Below are 11,102 nucleotides of genomic sequence, written 5' to 3'. Positions count from 1 at the left end.
CCCCCCCCCCCCGTGACGCTGATGTTTGACCATTCACACCAGTAACTCTAGCACATGACTCACACTGGGACTCCATTCTAAATCGGCCAAGAAAGATCATGACACACATTGACTACTTTCTCTGACTCAGGTTTGGGCACAATGTTTGAAGGTTTGATGATGATGATGGTGGTTCTCAGAAGGTAAAACGCTGACACTAAATAAAAACCCACTTGTTTGAGTAGGAAACTTAAGAAACCACAGTTTTTTTGTGAAATAACAGTATTTTGTGAAATTCACCTACTATAAATAAATTCATGACTTTCCTTATTAATGTTAGAATGTTAGTCGTCTGTGTAGCGTTTAGCGTAAAACACACAGAAACCGATTTGACGATGGAAAAACAAAATGAGATTGTTTATGTGGTGTGAAAGGCGCCGTGGATGTTTTTAATTATCTCCTTTGTCATAAATCCTCCACCAAGCATAGATCCTTGACTTGTGTGTGTGTGTGTGTGTGTGTGTTCTTTTCTGCACTCGGAGAAATGAGGCAGTTGAGCGGCCCTTCAGACTCTCTGTTCTTACACTTCCTCTTCTTTCACACCTTGTCCGACACCACTATCTCTTCTTTTTATTGGAGGAACAGCAGCCTTTAACCCTTTCGTCACCAAACACATTAAAGAGAAGAAGGTAACACAACCCCACTATTTCACACATTGTCCTCTTTCTGTCACAACTGTAAGTGTCTCCGGACCATCCACAAACACCAAATGTAACACAGTAACACAAATGTCATTGACATGAGGAAACACTCACTCCTCAGTGTAAGACACAAGAAGAATCTAACCAAATCACTTGCTACTTGGATGCAGGTCTGAAAACTGAGGGAGAAAAAGTGATTTGCACATCTCAGTATCTGCACCGGTTTCTCTATAAGCCTTCACATTGTCTTCATGCATGGTAGTTAAACACAAGAGACCAAGAGAATAGAAATCTAAGCTAAACATAAGTAAGTATTATGTGTTTCATAAAATCAATTAGAGTTTTAACTGTCATGTAGTGGGAAATGAACAAAGTGACCCTCACTTTAGACATCTCACTAATAAATAGAAAAACAAACAACCAGTTGACCATAGCTCAATCTGCAGTGCTTCCCATAAATCCCACGCTCCTCTTAATCCTTTGTCAGTTATTATGGACATGGCCAAAAAGAACTCAAATTCAAGAGGATTAAAAACTACCTAAAACCATTTAGCAAACTACCCAAAACGATTACATTTTCACTTCCTGGGTTAAGCTTGCTACACACTATCACCATGTTCCTTGTGGTGGATAATAACAATGTCACAACTATGTTTTCTATTAAAGGTTAAAGCTAACCGCAGATTAACACAGCGGTTGCGTGAGTGCAAATCATAATTAAATTCTGACAACGAGCCTCCTGAGCAGGAAGCCACAATCAACAACAAAACAACTAAAGAGTGGAAACACAGAATAAATGGTGTTGCAGCTTCACTGTCAGGACCACAGAACGTTAAAGAGGACATCCTTGTGGCTTTAGAAAAAAAACACAGCTTTAAAGTGAGAGGAAGGATAGTTTTGTGACTTAATTAAAAGCTTGGTGCCACTCAAGGACAAAGACAAGCACATACACGCGGACTCAAACACAAAAAAATGCACATAAATAAAGAAGTACGGTTGTGACAGGCCCTGTGAGGCTTACCAGTAGTGCCAATAGAATACCGGTTTCACCATTCATATAGTTTTTTCAATCTCTATTTTGAGAGCTGGAGACATTTTTCCATTTTCACCAAAATGTACATAAATTAGAAAATATATGATCAAAGAATAAGGAAACAAGGTTGTAAATATGCTCCAACGTTCAGTGCCATCTTTTAGTAATTAACAGATAAAAAACAGATTTGGATATTTGGTGGTGCAGACCCTTTTAGGTCTGTCCCAAATAGTTATTGAGGACACTCTGCTTTCCTTACAAGGCCCTTAACAAGCCACTAGAGATCAGTGGCTCCCAACCTGTGGATGAATCTGAAGGGCCACACAATGACTAAAAAGGATAAGAAAGAAAATAAAAGATTTGTGTCACACAAATGTTTATGTTTAGTGGCTTTCCTTCATTTTTTTGCTTTTCTCCCCAATGTGTAAAAAGGTGTATCACTTCAGGTGGTAAAAACCCTTAAATTTAAACACTTAAAAGGCCTTTTTTGTGTTGACAACCACATATTGCTTCATTTGAAAGGGTCACAAGCAATAAAGGTTGAGAACCACATCTGCAGAGACACAAAGCTAGATATCAAAGCTCCCCGTGATGCACTTTTAACTTGCCTCCACCATGAAGAGTGAGGACTCTGCTAATAAATAGCAGTATACCCCCCTTTCCGCAATACAATTGAATTACCCCCCTAACAGCATCATCATCTCCTCTCTGCAGCCTCGTGTCAGGCTCTGTTGGGGGCACCTTGGCTGCTGACAGACACCACTCCAGCGCCCAGTGAACTCAGCACCGCGGACAGCTCCTAAACAACCTGAGGCGGACACAAGCGAGCTAGCTGTCATCTGCTACGTCACCAGTGGAAGGCACACATACAACACACAAAAAGAACACAACACACACCCCAAACCTTTAATCAGCCATGTATTCTCTATGGATAGAAGCTGTATATTTTCAGGCACGGCTAGATGTTTTGGTAGAAGATATACGTGACGCCCCAGCTCCCATTACCCAGCAGCACCAGCAACACGATAACATCTCTGCTGCTAAACGCATAATTGTGGCTATGAGACACATTTAGTCAGCTGTTAAGCCTGGATGCATTTCAGCTCAGGGGCAGATTTAAGGAATGATTGAAAGATCACCTAATCCCATGTAGAAAACAGGATGCTCCACCTCTGTGGTGCTGCTAGTTTGTCAGAGAGAAGGGCCAAACCAATCCCGCCAGAGATGGCTCCTCTCCGTGCCGTAAAAAAAAACAATTACATAACGGAGTGCTCTCATTAACATTCGCGACCATTTCACCGAGAAATCCTCCAGTAAAGGAACAGGGAGATTCTTCACTGCTTTCGGGTGCATTTGAACAGATAAAGCCCACCATTATTCATAAAGTAGTGAGGATTACGACATCTTTGATTGACGTAACGAACGCTCCAGGTCTTGTTTACCCATTTGACGCATGGAAAGCAGCATCCATAAAATGGCAATCCTTTCCCTGCATTGGCCACCGTCTACTATAGTGAACTCGACCTGGCTTCAGTGGTTGATATCAATATCAGTGGTTGAATAGTTAAGCAGATAAACACAAATACACGTTGGACACTGAGGTCAAAATGAGCTCATGCTGTCAATTCGAAGGGCAAGGGAAACAGCTGCATAGTGACAACAACACCCTCCTGCACCAGCCTGTAATGCCAAACCAAGTGGGACCATCAGCTGGACTGTGCAAAGACAAACTCAACGACTTAAGGATGTAGTTTTGCTGGCGAGAAAGCATGCAGTAGTACACCAAGATGATGCAATGGTCCTCTGCTCCTCGGCGTATCCAAACAACGGCACACCATTTAGAAATGACCATGCATAGCTCAACTGCTATGGCAACAGTATTGCAAATAATTCTGTAGTAGGCTACTTGGTCGGTATCGCAGTGGAGAGGGGATCAGACATTATCCAAACGAAAGGAAATGATGCCAGATTCCTTTCTCCCTGCGTCGCCCTTTGCCAAAAGGATGCTCCGCTTCTCTTCCCATGCAGTGCAGCAATGTGGCATCAACACGGAGACCGACTTACCAGAGATGCTGCTGAAGCTGCTGAGGTGCACCACTACCAAACAGCCTATGCTGTAATTTATTCAGTATTTCCCCTTGCAGTGACAGAAGGTGACCCTGCGATCTCTCTGCAAGACTCTGCATCCACTAGATCACGATGCACGCAGCAAGGGGGAGCTCCACGGCACAGGCGCGCGAGCGGGGGGGATGGCCCAGCGATTTCCTTTCAATGGACGACACAATTAAGCTACAGGGAAACGAGTGAGCCAATGCAACTTGGGAACCGGACTTCAAATCCCCCTCCCGGTGTTGCATGAGCTTAGGGGAGCTTTGACAGATGTGTGATCATCTGCGAGGGTGGGTGGGGTGTGGGGGAAGGGTAACATGCGTTTTAAAAAGGTTTCATGAGCATTGCAGTTTGATGTGAATCATATTTGAGTCTGGAAAATATATTTTTTATTGTTATAGTTTTGAGCAACTTCTAAAATAATTGGGCAGTTTCAGCAATGGGAAGAGCCCCAACTGTGACTTCCACTTTTCAACCAATAAGGGGAGCGGATTTAAGAGGCGGCGTCCTCTCTCTGCTTGTCAATCACGCCCACATAGCACTACCCTGCAGGGGAGGGAGATGGTGTTTTTGTCCTTCAGCTATTGAATCTAGTACATGGGGTTCTGTTCACCTGCTGGTTTTTAAAGCTGTGCACAATTGTTATATTTGAACCAAATGGTTCTTTTAATTAACGACAGCATGTGATGACGGTGCCGCATATACTCAAAAGGGCCACAAACAAAACCATTGTAAACAGATTAGTGATTAAGCAACTCATAGGTGAGCAGGATAAAAAGACATCAATGGAAACGTTTTAGGAAACGTGGTAAGGTCAAAGACGAGTGTCGCACGGAAATCTTGAGAAATATTGTGTATTGTCACTGTTTGGATGGCTGATGCATGTTTAGAAGACCCAGGGTCAGATTTGCTGTCTGTTAGCTTTGTAAAATACATGAGAAAATGGTGTTAGGGTGGTCAACGTGGGAACTTCACTTAAATCACAAAATCCAAATTACAATGTTTATGTATTTCTGAAGCTTTTTAATCCTATTTCTAATTGTTGTATCACCACACTCTGTCAATCAATGAAATGCCATTTTGAGCATATTTATTGCTCTTTATGAGTCCTGATTGCTATAAAGAAATCAACATGCATGTGGTTTTAAGCACATATATAACCATTAGACCCACAGTATAGGCTTTTCCATTTTACCCTTTCCTTTTAATTGCCCTCGGTATTAATGGACAAACCATTATCTGCCTTCACTCTTTATTAATTGGTGCAATAATAACCCTTTTTAAATTTCATCTGCCTGTAGTCCAACAGAGCATAGCAATGTGCCAATTATCTAGTTTCCTACTCAACAAATTGAAATGAAAACACTTAAGCAAACATCTCTGTTCATTCAGGGGAAATTATGTTCTTTTTTTTTTTTTATAAAGATGTTGCTTTCAACTCTCAATGGAGCAAAGCGCCGTGCCAAAGCCACTCAACGACGGACACAAACGGGGGGAAGACGTGTTTTATTTTGTGGAGATGAGGTTGCAGGAGGGGCAAATGCCTTAAATCAGATTAGTTGAATGTTGGCTTTGGTCTGACTCTTAGGAGCAATAACTTTATGCTGATGATATGATCATTGATGATACAGACTGTATACACAATACCTCACAACTGTACATTATCAGAGCTGTGCATCAATGCTTTGAAGCCTACATGCATGCTCTCTTTCGTTAGGTATATACATGTAGAAACACTCAGGGACTGTATCCACTGCATTAATAACACTGACCCCAAACCTACACAAAATATTTAACAATCACGTGCAAACAATTAAGTTCAAATCTGTATTAAAATACTAATACCTCCCCCAGAAGTGAAAACTAAGTCAATATAAAAATCTTCCTTTCTGCTTTGATAAAACAATATAATGCCTCCTTCTCTCTGCTATGGTTAAACTGTACACTGCTAAGGGGAATTTAACCTCCACTGAAGCAATTATATTGAGAGATATTTCTGTGCCAATCAAATTCTCTTAGAAAAACTAACATATTCTGAGGTAGTGTGATCACTTTTAGGACTAATATAAATTTATATATCACGCGACAAGACTTATCAGTTTACATTATAGCACACTAATAAATAAGTCAGAAATGACAAATTCTTCCCTCAACAATGCACCCCTTCTTACCTCGGGTATTTAGTGACATCTAGTGGAAACAAACTGGTAGTGCACAAGCCACTGGAAAAACAGTGAATGTTCTAAAAGATACATTTTGTTCTCTTATTCTAAATGGTGTGATAAAATGCTGTGTGACATTTTAACATTTTCCCCATTTATACATGTTGATTTAGGCTATTCTATTGTTTGTTGTCTCTGATTTTATACATGTTGTAGCATCATGTAACAATAAACAACAACATAATGCCATGCGTTTGAAGCACATCTGACAGACTGTAAAATCCCATTTGTATAATACATTTTTGGTGATTGCTTCTTTTATTTTGTTATGTATAGCTCTAAAGGAACAACTGAAACGGTTCCAGCACAGATCATTGGAATCACAGAAATTCTGAAGTATATTCTACATAATTGGAGTGTGGCAATGTGTCATTCTACTATGCAACAGCTGGAAAGAAGAAACAACTTCTGAACCAAACTAATCCATTAAAATCTAAACAATATAACAAATGGACGTTCAGACCTTCTGTAGCTGATGCAGGTAGTCATTGTCTTCTCTCCAAGTTTCTGAGGTCAAGTACAATCACAATTGGAAAGATGAGTGAATTATACAAAATTAGTGTCTAAGAATTTATTAATACTAATTGTAGTCATTTTAATCAGCAAAAAGTCATGGGGGAAGGAATTACCTTTATAATTTAGGTACAGTGTACTTATAAAATGGTTCCTCTGAAGTCAAAATGTTCTTCAGCAGCAGGGCTAAATCAAAACAAGCTGGAAATGTTTTGCATGTATAAACACTGGGTTATCTGATTAAAATAATTAAGGTGAGGCTTTTAAATACAATTTAAAAAACCTAAATCAGGCAGGAAAGCATTACATTATGGCAATTGGAAAGAAAATATTCACACTTTGCTTTCAGTTTTCTTTGGAGAAATGGCAAATCAACCCCTGATAAACACAATCTACGTTTTGATGAAGGATCAATCCTTGGACATTGCCCGAGTCAATATAAAATGTGCTGATGTCACAAAGAAACGTTTAAAACAATGAATGTGTCAAACTTTATTTTATCCCCAGTTGTCCATGCTGGATAAACTCAGATGTTTGGACCCTGATAAGTCCAAACATCGTCAGATGCCCCAAATGGTTCCACAGGATCGACCACACCTTCATGGTGTTTAAAATGCTGGATATGAGCCTCCTTGAATACATGTACCAGAGAAAACAGTCCCCTTTGCCTTTAAATAAGAACCATCATCAAAGATGTAAGGATACCAGATAGAAAGTAGAGTTTGAAGCTCCCATCAGTTTTCCACTCTGGCACATCCACAATCTGACTTCATTTGCAGGTGGCCACAGCCTTAACCCAATGAAGGGTGTTAGACTGATCCATACGGATTTGAAACCAGACAACATCACGCTGATGAATCACCAGAAAAAGCCTTTCAGGGTGAAGCTCATTGACTTTGGCTTAACTCTCGAGACCTTCGAAGCCGGGCCAGGTCGAGGTGTTCAGCCTCTTTGGCATAGGTGAGAGACCTTCAGACCTTTGTATTAGAATTGCATGAAATCCTGTCAATTATTGATATCAGCCTGTTCTCGTGAACCAGATGTTGGAAAAGCTACCAAAAGTTAAGCCCTGTAATTTGCATGATTTACATCCTGTGTACACCACATTGACGGCAGCTGTAAAAGAACATGGCTGCCGTGTAGGGAGGTAGTTGGGGAGAAAGGGTGGGCTTTAAGAGTTTGTAACCCGGTGAAAACAAAAGACTTTCAGTCAGGAAATGTGTGTTCCTTGGGAGGAGTTTTTCCTAAACTTTTGCCACTCACTTCTTTATGTCTAACCTAAAAACCGTAATCTCCGCCGACATGACCAGCAGATCACGGTGCTCTGTACCCGGCACACAGTCACCTATTCTCTGTAGCTGAACCTCCAACTACCGCTGACCTGACAGAGCACCCTGCGGAGCACCGTAGCTGAAGGCCCAATCCCCTGTAACAGTTTAAACAGCTAGCAACTTCCCCTCTGTAGCACAGAGCTCTGAAGCCTATGTCATGTGACCAATCGGCGGTCTTCTAGTTTTTGTAAGATACATTTTAGTTTGCGTAACTTTTCGTATGAAATCCTACAAACCTATTCATGAGAATGTGTGAAATTGTATTTTCAGGAGAGTCAAACTTGAAACAGAACAGAGTCTAGCTTGAAAGGCGTTCTATGCATGGAAAGGAAATTGTTGAATTCTCACATGCAAGTTGCTGTGGCATCCTTGTACAGGCCCTATGCATTCTTATTTTTGGGCAATTTATGCTTTTAAATGATGACAGTGCTCTTCATTTTATGTGTTACTGTTCTTAACACTCAGGTCTCCTGAAGTCATTCTGAGCATGCCGTTTACAGAGGCATGCATCAACGTTTGGTCTTGCTTGCTTGCTTCATCGAAAAACGTGCATCCTGTACGTTTTAGGATTGATTTTAAGATTTGAAAGGGTTTGTTTTTAAAGCTGTGAATGGACTGGCCCCAACATATATCTCAGACCTCATCCAGATTTATAGGCCGGCGCGGTCACTGAGGTCAGAGAGCCAGCTCCAGCTTGTGGTCCCAAAGACGAGACTTAAAACTCGGGGGGACAGGGCTTTTTCTTTGTGGTTGGACCTAAACTCTGGAATGCTCTGCCCCTCCATGTCTGAACAGCTACAACAGTTGAGTGTTTTAAGTCTCGTCTTAAGACACATTTTTATTCTTTGGCTTTTGACTCCATGTGAGTTGTGTGGTCCTCTGCTGGCTCTCACTGTTTTATTGTATTTTAGTATTTATTATTTGTATCTATTTTTTATCTTTTTAAACCAGATGCTCTTATTTTGTTTTACAATATTTTACATTAATTGTTTTGTATGTTTGAGTTTTCTGTGCAGCACTTTGGTAACTTTGTGTTTGTAAAATGTGCTATACAAATAAAGTGGATTGGATTGGATTGGATTGGTCTTTTGGCTCAGTAATGGCTCAGATGCTCCTCGGCGTTCCACTTTTCCCAGGGGACCATGAATATGATGTGGTCGGTACCATTGCTGGTTAATTTAAACATCTTTCTTAATGTACAGTAAAAAAAAAAAAACTTGACATGTACTAATATCAAAAAGGTCAGGAGTTTAATACTTTGGCTTTGCAGCAAACAAAGTGCTACAAAGACAAGTACTTTACAGCTAGTGTCTCTTTGAGACTGTTTAGACACAGAGGTGTGCTAAATACGAACATTGTCAACATTTTAACATGCTGTTAATGGTTTACCACGGTCACCATCTAAGTATAGCGTGTTATCACGTTAATATTTTCTATACGTACAGCTGAGGCTGATGAGGGTTGCTTTTGCAAATATTTAATCACAAACTGGGCACATTAAAATATTGACCTTACGGTGGCACTAGATGAAAAGTGAAGGGATTACCTAAGAGACAATTCATCTTGAGGGCAACATGAACTGGTTTTCCCTAACCAGCGTATGATGAAGGCATGTTAGGTGGGTGAAAATAGAAAGCTAACATCAACTAACGAGCAGCAGGTGGACTTTTGTTCCCTCCATTGCCACTGTAGGGAGACTCGTTTACCATGAGAACAGCTGAGAGACCGGGAGAGGCGCTGTCTGGTTAACACACGTTTTTAGCTGGGACTTTCCTTCCTTTACTGTTGCTGACGTCGCTGTGCTTTGGCTGCTGTCTGTAGACCACTGCATGCACAACTCGTATTCTTTTGGATGTTTCATCTGTAAATGTTTTAACAGCGGCGATGTTGCCTTAAATTGCCTTCTTTTGACTGAAAGTACTGGCAAGCACCACTTTATCTGTTCCATTTTCACTTTCTCTCAGCCTACTACATTGAACAGTCCACCTATATAAACACCTTCCCATCATCAATGGTGGCGTCATTACGTCGACCAGCGTAGCACGCCTAGTGCAAGCGTAGGGTTCGGTTCATTGGAAAAATATTTTAAGGTTTGGCAGAAACCGAACCCCCTTCAAAAAGCCCAATATTCATTTGAACCCGAATCCTGGATTCAGTGCATTCCTAAAATTTACTCTTGCCAAACAGCAAGATAAGTATTGTCTGGCATGGCGTATCGGACTTTGGACAGAGCCAGCCTCTATGTCCCCACAGGCTTTCCCCATCGCCTTAAGGAGCGGCATGCGTGCAGAGGGTTGGCAATTGTAGACTTTCCAGCTCCAGGCTGGGAAAATTTCCTGGATGGGATTTAAAAACGGGGAATATGGGGATAGGTAGAGAACTATGAACTAAAGATCGGTGGTAAACCAGTTTTGGACGCAAACAGTTCAGTTTAAAAGCTAACATTGTCCCATGTCCAACACATCTAGCAGGCCTCATCCACATATATATTAAATGTCAACTTACATTGGCATCCATCTCCAATACTCTCTGTAACAGACAAAATAATATACAGATCAGTAATATAGTATGTGTCAGAAGTACTGGAAGTAGTCTCGCATACATACAGTACATCCACAAAGTCACAAGGCAAATTCTTGACTGTCATGAGTTTCTCTCACATGGCACCATTGTCACTAGTTGTTATTGTCACTGTGTGCCGTTGGAGGATGTGTTGAATTGTCAACAGGTATACAGAATTAATGCTGAATATGGTTTCATTATTCAAGAAATGATCTGTTATTTTACAAATTAAAAATTGCACTCTTGGCCAGATCCATCTTTATAGTTAGTTTCTTGCAGAGCCCGACCTATATAACGACGGGCCGATATTAGGCATTTCCCGATCTATAGGTATTGGCATTTATAAACTGTCGTTTTGAAAATATATAGATACTTCATAATGACAGATAAATGATTCGGATAAATTAATATTTAAAAAATAAATACGGACTGTCAACCTTGTTATGAGCGTTGGTGTTGAATAGTTTGTCCACCAGAGGGCGCTCTAAAACGCTGTTGGCAACACTGATTCTTTTTGTTAATTTGTTTTTCATCAAAGCACTTTAAGTTTCATATGTTAAATTTGTAGTTTTATTAGGGCTGCTCGATTTTGGGAAAAATCATAATCACGATTATTTTGGTCAATATTGAAATCACGATTATGTAACACGAT

General features: G+C 40.6%; 1 protein-coding gene across 1 annotated transcript in view; it reads right to left on the bottom strand.

Moving 5' to 3' along the window:
• LOC117947989 (protein kinase C and casein kinase substrate in neurons protein 1-like) overlaps nt 1–4,042 on the bottom strand; it is a 34,068-nt gene extending 30,026 nt beyond the window's left edge. Inside the window, exon 1 of the mRNA XM_034877403.1 lies at nt 3,778–4,042. The gene's annotated coding sequence lies outside the window, so the exon portion shown is untranslated. The remainder of the gene's footprint in view (nt 1–3,777) is intronic.
• Between the last annotated feature and the right edge of the window lie 7,060 nt (nt 4,043–11,102).

The sequence above is a fragment of the Etheostoma cragini genome, chromosome 7, assembly GCF_013103735.1.
Source record: "Etheostoma cragini isolate CJK2018 chromosome 7, CSU_Ecrag_1.0, whole genome shotgun sequence".
NCBI classification, from domain to species: domain Eukaryota; kingdom Metazoa; phylum Chordata; class Actinopteri; order Perciformes; family Percidae; genus Etheostoma; species Etheostoma cragini.
The sequence above is the reverse complement of the archived record's forward strand: the minus strand, read 5'-3'. Positions and strand labels throughout refer to the sequence as shown.